The sequence below is a fragment of the Ochlerotatus camptorhynchus genome, unplaced genomic scaffold, assembly GCF_037179485.1.
Source record: "Ochlerotatus camptorhynchus isolate MF236.1 unplaced genomic scaffold, CSIRO-AGI_Acam_v1.1 ptg000062l, whole genome shotgun sequence".
Taxonomy (NCBI): domain Eukaryota; kingdom Metazoa; phylum Arthropoda; class Insecta; order Diptera; family Culicidae; genus Ochlerotatus; species Ochlerotatus camptorhynchus.
In genome coordinates this window covers 5,267,087-5,282,418 of record NW_027040552.1, presented here as the reverse complement: position 1 = coordinate 5,282,418, position 15,332 = coordinate 5,267,087, and the positions used below count along the sequence as shown (strand labels likewise).

The following is a 15,332-nucleotide window of genomic DNA, read 5'->3' as shown; positions in this document are numbered from 1 at the left end:
TCAGCCGACCGATCTCCTCCTCAACTTCTTGAAGATCAGGGGCCGGTAGCCTGTCGTCTTCTGCGCGTGCTCCAAGGTCTGTTGCCGTGCCACCTTCGTTTTCTGCTGCTTCAGCGTTGAGGTGCTCGTCATAGTACTGCTTCCACCTCTCAATCACCTCACACTCGTTCGTGAGAAGGTTACCGTCCAAGTCCTTGCACATATCGGCTTGCGGCACGTAGCCTTTGCGCGAACTATTTAGCTTCTCGTAGAACTTCCGTGTGTCGTTTACGCAGTACAGATTTTCCATCCAGTCTTGTAAGCGGTCACGGTAGTCGACACATTTTCTATGATAATTGACTGCCTTTGCCTCCGACACTTGCAAAACAAGCTATCATAGTACAGTACCAAACTAAAATGTCGTATGACAGGCTCTGTCATACGACACTGTCGCCGAAGACCGTCACGGATGTATGTATTTTAGTTTTTCTCATAATAAGAGCTGCTGATGGTGTGCTTGTGTGAATTCTGAAAATAGCAAGCAATGATGTCCTAGTAATACTATTTCTGATCAGAAATGGTTTGATTAACACCAAATTGAGGAATTACAACGAAATCACACATGTCATATGATAGCTATTTTGATAATTTTCTTTTAGCTCGAATGTTATTCTACCGCTCGTGTTGTGTGAGAGAGACGACGGTAGAGCATGAGTGTTCGAATACAAACAGACTGTCGCGCACGACAACGAAGCGAGTGTAGTAAAAAACGTCAACTGTTTCAACCCCTGTTTCCATCGCCTCGCGATCTCGGTCTTCCTGCTGACGCTTCTTCCTTCGGAAAACCGAGTTTTGTCTGTTCCGCGCTTGTCTGTATCGCTCCACATTCAATCTCGTGCGGTGTTGCAGCATTCTCGCCCGTGCTGCATTCTTCTCTTCTACTAACAGTTTGCATTCGCCGTCAAACCAGTCATTTCTTCGGTCCGGGATTGCAGTACCTAGTGCCGCTGCAGCAGTACTACCTATGGCGGAACGGATGTCCCTCCAGCCATCTTTAAAAGAAGCTGCGCCAAGCTGCTCTTCCGTGGGTAGTGCAACTTCCAGCTGCTGCGCGTAGTCCTGGGCAACTCCGGCGTCCGGTAGTTGCTCAATGTTGGGTCACGGCGTTCGACTTCGACGTGTGTTATGCACCGTCGAGAGTTTTGAGCGCATGCATACTGCAACTAGGTAGTAGTCCGAACCTATGTTCGCACTGCGGTACGTGCGGACGTTGATAATGTCGGAGAAGAATTTCCCGTCGATTAGAACGTGATCGATTTGGTTTTCTGTGTGTTGGTCAGGTGATCTCCAGGTGGCTTTGTGGATATCCTTGCGGGGGAAAAAGGTACTTCGAACTACCATACCCCGAGAAGCTGCAAAGTTCACGCATTGTTGGCCGTTGTCGTTGGATACGGCATGCAGCCTTTTTGGCCCGAGTACCGGTCTATACATTGCCTCACGTCCTACCTGAGCGTTCATGTCGCCGATGACGATTTTGACGTCCCGTTGCGAACAGCCGTCGTACACCTGCTCCAGCTGCGCATAGAACGCTTCTTTCTCGTCATCGGGTCTCCCTTCGTGTGGGCAGTGCACGTTGATGATGCTGTAGTTGAAGAAACGGCCCTTAATCCTCAACTTGCATAAACATAGACTTCGCATTTCAAACAGAAACAAACACTTACAAATCACTATGTTCATAAATAAGGATTTAAGATACGACGGGGGAGGGGGGATGCATTGGAAGAATATGACCAAACTAACCTCTTACGTGGATAAATACAACCGATGATAGTCGCTGGCGCCAAATGCACAATTGCGCTTGGGACACTTGCGCTGGTGGGTTTCGTACCGGGTTCGCAAACAGTCATAACAGAAAACGGGGAAACACATCTTTCCGCTTAACCTTGCACGAGGGACATGTGAGCGTTTCCTTGTACTCACCTTCTAGCAAGACCCCGTCGATCTTAGTGCCGGACATTTCGATCTTCTTCATGCGTTCTGCCTTGCGCTTGAATTGCGCCAGTTCTTCCTGCAGCCGCTTGGTTTTGTAGGCTTCCGCTTCCAGAGAGCTCTTCTTCTCCGCTACCATCTGCTGAGCTGCCATCATCTGGGCGTAATACTTTTCGAGGTGCAGCTTCAGGTCGACCGTGGACTGGGCAGATTCAATGGCTTTCCGTTTGTGCATTTCCATCGCCTGTTCCTACCAGTTCCTTCTCTATCGTTGTGACGGTGTTTTGCAGGATGCGTTCCATCTCCTCCAGCTTACGCAGCACGACATGCATTGTTTCACTTGATTTTCCTCACGCAGAAGTTTGAGCATCTGGTTGGTTTACATCCGATCTGACATTAGCTTGAAGTTGGCATCGTCCTTTCTCCGCAGCTGCTGAATTAACCGGGAGTTTTGCTCCTGCATGTCCTCAACCGCCTGCCTGTCCATCTCATTTAGCAACGCTTCTTCTTCATGTGATCCAACGAATGGTCGGTAACCGCTACTCCATGCACTGTCCGGTTGCTTTTGATTGTGAACCTGTTTCTGCAACTCAAACTTTTCCTCTTCTAACTGTTTAATTTTTCTGAGCGCTTCTTCGTCGGCCAGCTTCTTGCGGTATTCCCGTTTACTTTCCAGAACCTTCTTCATGTTGATTCTTTAAGTCCTCTATCTGGACTTTATCTTGCTGCTCCTTCGGAACCCCTTTGTACGTATCCAGCACCAATTTCATCTCTTACTGATCGTTCAGTGCTTTCTTTAGTTGATTTCTCAAATCTTAAACTAAATCCGACACTGCATTTTTGACCCGTCATTTACCGTCTCCTTTCGGAATACCGGGGGCTTCCGATTTGATCGGTTTCCCATCCGGACCGATCTCTTCCTTTTTCACACCGTTCGGATCGATCACCTTCCTCACCGGATTCAGACTTAAGCGTTCCGGAACCGGGATCGTTTGGATCTTCCTCCTTCACCGAACCTTGTTCGCCGGTCTTTATCGCGGAAGCGGCCAATGCTAGTTCGTTGTCCATCTTCACTTCCGCTTGCTGTTGCTCTTGCAGTGTTGTCAACTTCACTGTAATATCTTCAAGTTAGTTAAGACAACTGTAGATTCATCTAAATTACCGCTCGTGAATGGAAAATCCACGCTTCTCTCCACAAGATTCGAAACAGCCTGTATTTTTTCCAGTACTTCAATTTTTCAAATTCTCGTTATTAGTGATATTATCGCAATGTGATCTCGCATGCCAGTGACTGAGTCTGAGAGTAGAAATACCTTCTTCATATCTTTTCCCTTACTTTTGACGTGCGAGATCAGGTCATTCTGCTCGTCACAACTCTGATCTGATAGATAGACAATCATCACACTTGAACAGAACATTTGCATTGTCCGTGATAAGCTTTACCTGAGTTCTCGTAAGTGTAGTGCATTTGCAATAACACGAACACACTTACCAACACAAAGAACCGGTAAATCACCTACCACAACCATGACAACTTTGGACGAGGTAAGATATATTACTAAAAAGTTTCAAACTATGAAAGCTTCAGGTGATGATGGAATTTTGTATATCCTCATAAAAAAACTCCTAGATCTCCTGATAAATGTAAAAATGCTAAAGTAGTTCCAATTTTGAAGCTGGATAAAAATCCAGCTGAAGCTTCTAACTACCGTCCAATAAGTTTGCTTTCATCAATAAGCAGGGTTGCTTCCACTTACTTGCTATAAAAAAATGATTTTCTGAATTTTGAAGTCATTAGATGTTATAATGATAGTTTGTACTTGTTAGATACAAGAAGTGGTGGAAAGGCAAGTGCTTGACACATAAAACCTTTCAAAATTGCTGATTGTGACTATCTGAAAGCGAATTTGACAGGTTTCATGTGCCAAACATTTGCTGTTCAACCTCTTCTTGTTATAATTATAATTGTTATAATTTTGCATAGAATGATGCTTCACATCAATACGAACTCAATTTTTGCAGATGAGCAGTTTGGATTTCAATTTGGGCATTCAACTACTCATCAACTCTTAACAGTTACCTATTTAATTCGTTCAAACAAATCTGAAGGCTGCTCAACTGGAGTTGCTCTTCTAGGCATAGAAAAAGCATTCGGCAGTGTTTGGCACACACTCATCTATGATTTAGGTGTTCGGTAATTATTTTTACTGACTCTGGTTTGTAAACAAAATTATAGCTGAAACATCAGTTCAGACGTGACTTGAAACCGACAATCGGTATTTAATAACTGAATATCAGTTAATATGCCAAAAAACTACTGTGTGTTTACTGCAAGTATTTTTACGGATTAAACGGTAAAGTAGTATGTTTACTGAACTGTACTAATTTTCAGTACAAAGGATTACGGAAGAAACAGTTTTTATAGTATTTACCGAATCCTCATCAATGTTAATGCGCATTTAACTGATCATGAACAGATCAATTTAACACAATGCTGCAATGGATAGTTTGGGCAAAACAAAGTTCTGCCACGTAATTATGTACAGTTAACTGTAACTTTTACATAGGAAACTGATCGAACTCAGGTAAGTAGTTAATTTATAGATGATGTTCTGTATTCTCATTAGTTTTTGTTCATAAAGACGATGTTCCTTTTGTAAACCAAATGATACCGTATGCAGTTAAAAGTATTGTAGAATTTTGAAACAACGTTATTGATCATGTGCGATATTGAAAGCATTTTATGAATTTTATTTTGCAGCAATCATAATCATTATATTCATTCAACATTATTTCGATCATATGTACTGAGATCATCGGTTAATTCTCCCGAGAACATATAGTATTCTTTAACGTTTAATTTCCAGCAGTTTGGTATTCAAAATTGCAACTGATCTAATTACTGGGTGGTCCGCAGTTCAAAAACCCACTAAAATTTTACTGACTTCGGTAATCTAAAATGAGTGTGAAACTGGGTAACACGGTACAAGAATGAACCAAATAACTGTCTAGTCAATTAAACTACAGCAAAATAAACAAAACAAAATACTGGGCTTTCTAGTTAACATTGCTTAACGCAACTCGAACCATTAACTGAACGTACAGTTATTTTTGACATATTGACTTTACGGACAGTTCGGTACTGCACATCATTGCTGTGATAATTACTGGGCGATCCGCAAAAAACCAATTAAAATTTAACTGAACCCAGTAATCTAAAGTTAGTGTACATGAAGGTTTGATTGATGAATTAAAAAAGTTTAATTTTCCACTCTATGTTATGAAATTAGTTCAAAATTATTTAACTGACAGAACTCTGCAGGTTAATTATTAAAATTTTAAATTTGATGACACAGGCATTTCCGCAAATAAACAAACAAATCTATAAACAGGAAATCCAAACTTTGCCTGATGAATAAACTTCTAATATTTAAACAAGTTTTTAGACAGCATTTACGGCCAATACGGTCTATTAGTTGCACTACCAGGAAAAAAGCGCTTCAAAGGATTCAGAACAAAATTCTGAAGGTGATTTAGAAGTTGCCTCCCTGGTACAGTACTACCGTGGTACATAGAATTTCGAATGTTGAGACTTTAGAACAAATGTCCAACAAAATAATTAATAATTTCAGGCAAACTTCGTTGCAATCCTCAAAAGCAACGATTAATTTCATTTATACTTAGATAAGATTTAGTTTTAAGATGACGGTCGCGGTAGAAAGCAAAAGAAACTGATCGATTTTTATCAAAGTTAGTAGATAACCACGAAGGTATTGAAAGCTGGGATTTTAGCATGGAAAATCCATCAAATGTTGGTGAATATTTTCATTACAATACATACACACATTGCTGGGCAATAAAAATCAATCCTCAGCATCAGCTGATAACACTGACCACGACCACGGAATTCTCACCAACACATCAGCGCAATAACCAAATGGCTGAATCAGTTTTGCTCACTTGCTCACTTCCCTTTCGAAAGCTTTGAACCTCAACGGACAAACGCCAAAAGAAAGCCGGCGACAAATAAGTCAAAGCTCTCTTCTCTCAAAGCTTGAATTTGTATCGGCATCATGCAACGTCAGAGTGAGTGGGGCGAAACATAGGCGTGAAAAACAACACCGTGTACATAACCACACAACAACCGTTCGTTGTTGCGATCATCACAGCATACTGAGTTGCGGCTGGGAGCATAAAGTTCTCTCTTTGACATTGACCTAGACTCGATCGAGTGCTCTTGCATGTGTTTGTTGGACCGTGCGTCGGTCGGTGTTTCTTCGTTTCCTTCTTGAATATCCCACGCCACAATAGCATGATAGCATGTTGCCTGCATTCCTCGCCTGTGTAGTAAGATGTACAGTGAAAGGGGGGCCCGAAATGTACGTGACTGGGGTAAATTCGTTTCCTTATGTGGAAGGCTATTTCGTGGCCGTGGTGATGCACCAGATGCACTGCATTGTTCGGCAAAACACGAAGCCGCATAATGCCGGTGCATTTTTGTTCAATTATCGGGATTGCGTTTTGTTGGTAACCTTTTAAGTAACGGTATGACGCAATAAGGAGTATATGGAAACCGTGCCGGAGTTAGATGAATAGATGAATTTTTTGCTCTCGTGCCCATACCCATGATACAATGTAAGCCAAATGTGAATGTTGTCGGGAGAACCAGTTTGAAGAGTGCTATTAATTACGAAGGTTGCCAATTGCATACGAAGAAAACACGATCCTAATCCAGACTTTCAGAACTTCGTTGGTTGTTGTACCTTTTCGTAAGGGAAAAATGCCTCATGGAATTACGAATATGAACGGGGGTACTAATCTGCAGCTGACCTGATTTGATAACTGTATGATAGCTAGACATGTGCGCCACCTCCGCTGGCATTTTTTCACGTGCTGTTATACGCCAACGATGGTAATTTTTAAATTCCGCTTCTAAATTTTGGAAGACATTTTTTTTATTCTAGTCACTTTGACACTCTTGTGTTATCCATGATTTGTCCATAAATCGTGGCTTTGGCGAAAGATCTATGGATTTTAACCAATTCGCCAGTGCCGTCCTCGTTTGGAAAACGTACTTTTCGCCAATAACAATGGGAGTTTTTTTCAAACAAAGTTTTTTTACACAGTTATAAAGTAATGAAAATTTCTGTCACTATGATACACATAAATGAATCGTCATATATCATACAAGTTTAAATGTAAAAGTAATTTCATGAAATATTCCAATAATGTCATGCAACCATCCATCTTTGTAAGCAACATTTCTTGCAAGTTGTTAGTTTACATGAAAAGGAAGTACATGCATGAACGTTTGCAGACATGAATATTTATGTACATCACCATTATAATTTAGATTTTTTGCTGTGTAGGTAATTCAATATCTCAAAATTCCGCTGCACAATTTGAAAAAGTAATGAAGATTCCTGTTACTATGATGCACATAAATGGAGTTGTGAATTATTTATAAGGTACACTGGAGGAAGTGGGTCCAGAAAAATCAACAGTTACGTTCCAAGCTCGCCAGACCAGTACCATAGAGGTAACTCTAAGACTAGTAGGTCCCGAAGAAACGTGCTTCAGCTCTGGTACTATCTTCGGTCCCAAGCTAATCGATGCGCCCCTCGAAACATAGGAAAATCCATGAACCCCTCAGTTTATCTGTCAAACTTTCAAAGCGAATCAAAACAAACATTGTGTAGTACTAGAATTTCGACTATAATGGGGTGCGTTAATCGATTTGCTTAGGACCAATAGGCTAGTCAAGTAGTGAGCCAATTTAAAATCGTTAGTTTCCACCGGTTGCCAGTACTGTGTAGGGAACGATGGGGTAAGACGGCCACCCTTTAGATTATTGTAACAATAAGCTCTTGAAAAAAAAAAATAATGATGCAGAGTTCTTTGATGTACTACAGTTTATGTTTTAAAACACATTCCAGCTTGATTACAAATGAAACGTCAATATAAACAACAAATACAAACATTGCGCATGACGGCAGCCTCCGTTTGTTAATTTTTGTAGCTATCATATAATTTATAATGTAAAAGTAACATTACTGTAAGGAAAACACATGTCTGTTCGATGTACTTGAAGTGAAAAATATACAATTTTCATTAAACTATGTGGTATAACAGAAGCTGCTACAGTTTGACATGTGTCGGGGTAAGACGGCCACCTTTGCTTGATTGAAACTGAATGCGTAAATAAGAATATTTCGTTACGGAAATTTTAAAACATTTGACTTTTTTCCAAAACATTTGTAGATTTGTTATCAGTATGAATTCGTCTTATAGAGGCATTGGGGGATCCGCCAAGAAATCCAAAAAGTCCGTAAAAGTAGTTAATTCGTAAAACTAGATTTGGGACTTCTAAGAAGCTTCTGTCAGTGCTGATAAAAATCATTCCTTCTACACTCAACTTAGCTGAAATTTTTTTCGTTGCGCTCGTTCGTGTCAGCGATGATATTCAAAAGGAATACAATTCATCTACACGGTAGGAAAAAAATACTCATAATCAAGTTAAAAAAAACTCACCGTTGGGTTCTATCATTTGAGGTCTACCGTTGAGTGAAAGAGAAAAGCGACGATGGGTCAAATTTACTCATCTATTGAGTAATAATAGATGAACTCAAATTTAAGTTAATTTTCTGTTAATCATCGTTTAGCTCAAAACGTAGTATTTGTCATTATTGATTGAATTAGTACTTTCCGTAGTTGTTTAAAATGTTCATGTTAGTAAATTGTATTGCGTAAAGTAATTTACGAAGAATATTGTGAAATATTTATCGATACATTCCGTTTAACTAAAACACGCTGCGATTCAAAGTAAAAAAGAACTGAATTTTCAGTTAATAGTACTCAACCGTTATGTTTTCACCGTTGGGTACTTTTAACTAAATTTTGGATGAAAATCATAGCATGATGGTACAGCACGCAACAACCACCCTACTGCTTTCTCTCTGAGATGATCACGTTGGTCATGACGAGAGGAGCAACACAATAGTTGGGTAAAGAAGAACTGCATTATAACACACCATCGACTGGAAATGCTCTCGCAAACGTGGGGCTTTAGGTAGTGATGAAAACGTCGCTAGAACTATTCCATAGCCGCAGTCAGTTTATGAGCAACAAGAGGGACGCACATTTTTGCCTGTGGACTTGGAGACATACTTCAAGTCCCCGCGTACATCGTACGGGCTAGGCAAAAATGTGCGTCTATCTTGAAAACTGTCGCTTTAATGGCCCTTCGCTCATTTTCAACTTCTATTCAATTTTCATACTGCCGTACTCTAACGGAACTATCCACCTACCCTCTTCTAAAGATCATTCTCTAGCTAATAAATCATCACACTAAAGCTTCATGTTAGCATATCCAACCAACTCCAAGTTTAGTTGTTTGGTGCCCTTTCCATGCTAGCTGGATCACTAGAATTGAATCGGTTCAACGCAAGTTTGTGAGATATGCTCTTCGTTTCCTCAACTGGCGTGACCCAACAAACTTGCCACCGTACGAGGAGCGTTGCCGTCTCCTGGGAATTGAACCATTAGAGGTGAGACGAACGGTCGCTCAAGCTATGTTCGCTGGAAAGCTGCTTACGGGTGACATTGACTGTCCAACACTGATGTCTCAACTAAATATGTATGCCCCTGAGAGGCCTCTTCGTTAACACGCCTTTCTGTTTTTGGAACCACGGCGCCGAAATTATACACAACACGAGCCAATTCGAGCAATCAGCCGGCAATTCAACAACTTCTTTTATATGTTCGACTTCAATGTATCAGCTGAAGTGTTTTGTCATCGGTAACTTGGCCTTTTCCTTACAGTTGACCGTAACTATTTAGTTTAAGTTTTATTTATTTAGACAATAATTGTCAGTTAAATTTTTCAATATACAAATAAACAAATAAATAAATAAAAGACATTCAACCCTGTGAACTTTCTGTATCTATAAGCTATATTTGAAATCCTCATCATCTACGAAGTCAGGAACTACGTTAACTCCATACGTAGACTAGTGTCATGTAGTGAGAGAATTCTGAACTAACTAACCTAAAAATTTAAAGACATTAATCACCTGATCAACTTTCCCGAAGACGGAAACATTCTAAATAGTAAAGATCTTAAGATATATTTTGTACAGGAAATTGACTACCACATTAGCACCGCATAGTGAGATCATAAACTTTAAAAAAAAGTCGACGAAGAATCGATCAATGTTACTTAGGACCTAATGCAATGTTCAGCTTGAAGTTACGTCGCCATGAACAGTGGGACGAAATCAAAATTAGTGGGACATGGTTATTTGCGACGAAACTATTGAGTGCAGCATTTTGATGTCTGTCTATCTGAGATTAGTGAGATTGCCGCGATTAGTGTTCCGTATACCACCAGATGGCCCTGTTAACTGGATTTGGTGGCCATTAGAGGAGGTGGCATATTGGGGGCCATTATGAGGCGTATTTTGGAACGGAAGGACGATGGCTCATCGAGAAGGAGGGAGAATAGGCCAGCCGCCATCCTTGAGAGTCATTTGCTTGGCGATACTCAACAGGGATACTTCGAAAAATATAAATTGGCCAGTTTTGAAATTCAAGAAGAATCTTGAACAGAACCACCCAAGTAACAATTTCCGGAGAACTTCAAGATTAGGACGTAATTGCTTTTGTAAACAAACCGGTCAATCGTCGATTTCTCGCGAATTAAAGCTCAATCTGAAAAACTAACACCACAAACAGGTAGAGGAATGATTCCTCCATCATTTGGCATAGTTTGTTTGCAAGATTGAGCTTGTAGTCGCGAGAAATCGGCGATTTACGTGTTTGTTTACAAAAGCAATTACGGCCAAATCTCAAAGTACTCCGGATTTAACAGCCTTTTGGCTTTCACTCTTATGTATTGTGGTTTTATAACGGTAATAAGCAATATTTTGAGTTTAAATACACACTACAAAAAAGCCATGTAAATTTCAGTGCCCTGAGACCGACACATGCAAGCGGCCCTTTTGACATAAGAATCAGTTGAAAAGGACGAGAAAATCAATTCAATCAAACGCACTTTTCGTCGAGTTTCTTATGTTTCAGTTTCAGGACACTTAATTTTACATGCCATGTTTGTCTACGTTCCATGATTTACGTCAAAGCTGAATTACGTCTCGTGTAAAAATAATAATTTCCAAGTGTGCAGCATTCAAAAGTGTAAAGCAAGTAGTTCAGCTTTATGCTGCTTTAAAAACCGTTTAAAGCCTGACGAGAAAATCAGAAAGTGCCTGGTTTTACAAAAAAAAAATACAGCACTCTATCCCTTTATAAAACTGTTCAGTAAATCATTCGGTATTTGTCTTATTGATGTCACGACATAATACTCCATAAAGGCGTTTTGTAATTATAAAAGCAATTATAAAACCGTTCGATTTCAAACGGGACTAAAAAGCATATATTGATGCGCTTTCAAACGCAGAATCGCAAGGAAATGCCAAATGATAATCGAGTAATAATTCTAGCAAAATCGGTCAACAATAACACAACAGCCGACTGAGAAGAGCGAATTGAATGCTTTTTACGAAGCACTGGAAGCCGTCAAATTAGACGCATAAAAGTGATGGGAATACACAGCATATTGTCAATGGCAACCTTCTCCAGAAATAACGTTGCAATGATAATCCGAATAGCATCAGTGCCAAACTGGGACTGCGGAAAACTGCCGAAAGGAAACTTCAAAAGCTGTCCGTCAGTTGGAAATTGACTGCCTTCCGAACCATAGCAACGATTTCATTCGGTGAAAGGGTTAACTGTTCCAAAAATTCCAAGCAAGCACAGCAACAGAAGAAGGAAAACTTTTCGGGAACGATTGAGCTTCACCCTGTTCCAAGTTGCATATGTAGATACACTTCCTGAGCAACTGCTTCCAATAGATAAATTACACTTATCAAGGATGTCACGCAGCTTGTTGATCCAACGCTGGAGTAGAATATCGTTGCAATGATCGCACAACAAAACTATCGAAAGATAAACAAATTTTGACGTTTTACTTTTTCCAGGCAACTTTGCCACCATTAATGTCATCATAATACTGAACGGAATAGGATCAAGTGAAATGGCTTCAGATAAAAACGATTCAGTCTGTTATCTTCATAAAAGCCGCATTAACATGTTTTGCCTTTGTTAGTGATTTCATGAAAGTAAACCAGCTTTTTCACAAATGGCTTATGGAAAACTAATGTTTATGCTATCGCCATATTGACCAATTCCACGCCAAATCGGTCAGTCACCAAACTTGACTATCTTCGATCTGGATGATACTTGGCACATATTTTCAGTATGATAGACCAAGTATTTTCCGCAGGAGAGGAGACCCTTTTGACTCAAGGGTAATTTTTGAAAAGAGCCTATGTGTTTTTGCACACATACTTTAAAAAAATGTAGTTCGAAAAAAGTTGGTTGTAGAAAAAAATTTACTATGAAGGAGTTGTAGGAAACTAATAAGGCTTTATAAAAAAAATAAACGCGGAATTTTTTTTTTCGTTTTTTTTACAAAAAAAATAAAAATAAACCAAAATATTCAAATAACAAAAAAACGTATTTTTGATTTTTTTTTAAATTTTTTCAATAAAACTTGAATGGAAAACAGAAGTTTTGAAAACAACTCCAGGATGAACAAACTTTTAATAAAAAAGTTTTTCTAAGAGCAACTTTTAAGGCATTTTTGAAACTTTCATTATTTACGGCAAAATGTTCAGCTTGATGCCAGTATATGATTATAAAAATCATTTCAAACGATAGTGCCCATATTGATAAACTTCCTAAATGTAACCGTTTTCGAGATATTTCAAATTTACTTTCATCATAATCAATTTTTTGTAGAAAATATGCCCTTTTCGTAAGTTATAGGTGATTGTCCATCAAATATGATAAGTTTTGCAAGATATGCATGTACTTACCTTCAACTTATCCTTGCACCAATAGACTATTGGAAAATTGGTGTTAAACTTATAAGATAAATAAGATAAATAAATGAAATACTCATGCGTTTTTATTTGCATCTTACATTTATTACTTTCGATCGTCTTTAATAATAATAATTTGTACATAAAACTTTTTGTTGGATATATTTTTATTTGATGACCTTTTGATTGGCATGTTTTTATATGTTATGAATGGTACGTTCTTCGTCATTCGAAAATAGTTTCGCTGATGTTTTATTTTCGGAAATCGGAACAATACAGTGATATTTTCTTGTACCTGGGATCGTTTTGGCCTTTTCAAAAATGCTTTTCCATTCTGCATTCTGCAAAATGACATTTTTGTTAAATAATCATTACTCTTCTGGTTAGCCCATGCATATAACTCTGCTGCACTTGTGATTGGATGTTCGTGTTCTACAGCCACACTTGCGTTCCTTGCCATTCGTTTTAATGTGCCACCAATCGTGTCACATGGTCCCTTGCCATGCGAAGTTGCAAAAAGTGCCATTCAACGTCAATCGTTACTTTTCGTTTAAAATGTTTGCAATTTTTAAATTGGGATGCAGCTCCATCAGACATAAACATCCCTTCTTTTACTTGTATTTTTGTTTGCAAAAAGGTCAGTAATTTTGAAATAAATACTTGCACCTCAATTGTACCGTGTTTTAAAACTTCAGAGATTACGGTCAAACTTAAATTTTCAATTATACCTGATTCTGAATAATAAATGCAAAAAGGATGAATAGTAGCTTGTTGATTATTCCAGTAACTACTTTGGGCAGCATCTTGAAGAACAAATGATTAATTTTCGGAAAAATCACAAATTATGACAACTTCTCCATTTTTAAGAGTATTTTTTGTATTTCTCAAGAAACTAGACTGCTGAGTTTTAATATAATCATGGGATAGGGTAATTAATTCTGGTTGGACCTATCCAAAAACTGATGATGGTTGGACCTATTTTTTCAATCGCTAGTTTAGTCAATCTTCGCTAATTTTTTATTTTCGAAGATCCCTTTACTATCATAAAAAACTCTTTTTCTTCAATTTGCATGGGTGTTTTATTGAAAAAACTTCAAAACAATTGAGTTTCAGTGTGTTTTCAAAACAGTTCACTTTTCACGCATTAGCTCGTCATCATGCCTTACTTTCAAACATACAAAAAGGGAATATTTTTACATTTATTTTTATTTTCATGCAGTAAAAAACTGCTTTAAGGTGTAAACAACACGTTAGTACGCCATTTATCCATTGGTTTCACTAAAATGTTTAAGTAATTGACGAAATTCGAATAGATAAATATGATCATGGTTGGACCTACGCATGATGATGGTTGGACCTATGTGTTTCCTAAGACGGCCGCTAGGTGCGCTTCGGTTTGTCTACATCCTTCATGCGCAGCTGATTTGAAATTCGATTTCGTTTTGGCCGAGTGATCAGTTTCTTCGATTGAAAAAATGGCGGAAGAAAAGAAATATGGAAGGGAAATAGTGTTGAGTGTTGATTTGGAGAACCAGCTAGAGGATTGGGTTTGTATGTGCGCTGCTTCTGGCAGTCCTAAGGCGACCAAAAAGATCTTAGAAGCTGCTTCCATCGTCAGGTTGGCTGAAAGGGTAACCACCGATTTCCGAATTACCACGAAAGAGCCGAAAGAATCTGTTAATATGAATTTACATTAAGCACTTCTCATACACCTTCTGTGTGTGAATTAACTTGAAATAAAATGTTAATAAACTGGGGGCGACCCCGGCGTAGTGGTTAACATCCATACCTCTCACGCCAAAGTCATGAGTTCAAATCTCACCCCGGACAAGTCACGAATGACCCAAGAGTGTTAAAGTGACTATAATAAAAAAAAAAAAAAAAAAAAAATGTTAACAAACTAAAAATTACTGACTGAAACTTATTTCCAAAAAAAAAAACTCCTAGGAGAAAAAAAAACTATAAAACCGGGATGAAGTTCTGATAATACGTCATTTTAAGCCCCTGAATTCCCCGGGGGCACCCAGAATATGCCCGGAAGTGGCCAATGTTGTCCAAGGCACTCAATTTTGTTATTGACCTTGTTATCGAATTTGGAAGTAATGTGAAGTGTCACATGATAGGTTTTATTCCTTCCATATCAAAATTAGGTCCATGTTCCATATAGCCTGGAACTTGTTCCGGCTATATCTCCGGAACTAGTTGACCGATTCCAAAAATATTCGATAGCTTTCAATGGGACCACAATACCTATAGCTTGACGTTAAAAAATTTCTAAATCGGGTCAATGATTTCCGAGAAAATGAGCCATGATGAATAGCTAATGCGTGGAAAGTGAACTTTTTTAAAAACGAAGTTAAACTCAAATTTCTTGATTTTTTTAAATAGCAAATTCATAAAAACTGCATAAAAAGGGTTTTTTCA

At 38.7% G+C, this 15,332-nt stretch overlaps 1 protein-coding gene and 1 pseudogene across 1 annotated transcript in view; one reads left to right on the top strand and one right to left on the bottom strand.

The window, feature by feature from the left end:
• Positions 1-15,332, top strand: part of LOC135717641 (uncharacterized) — a 162,089-nt gene that overhangs the window by 6,389 nt on the left and 140,368 nt on the right. The window lies entirely within an intron of this gene.
• On the bottom strand, positions 1,783-3,096 carry LOC135717577 (E3 ubiquitin-protein ligase Bre1-like; annotated as a pseudogene).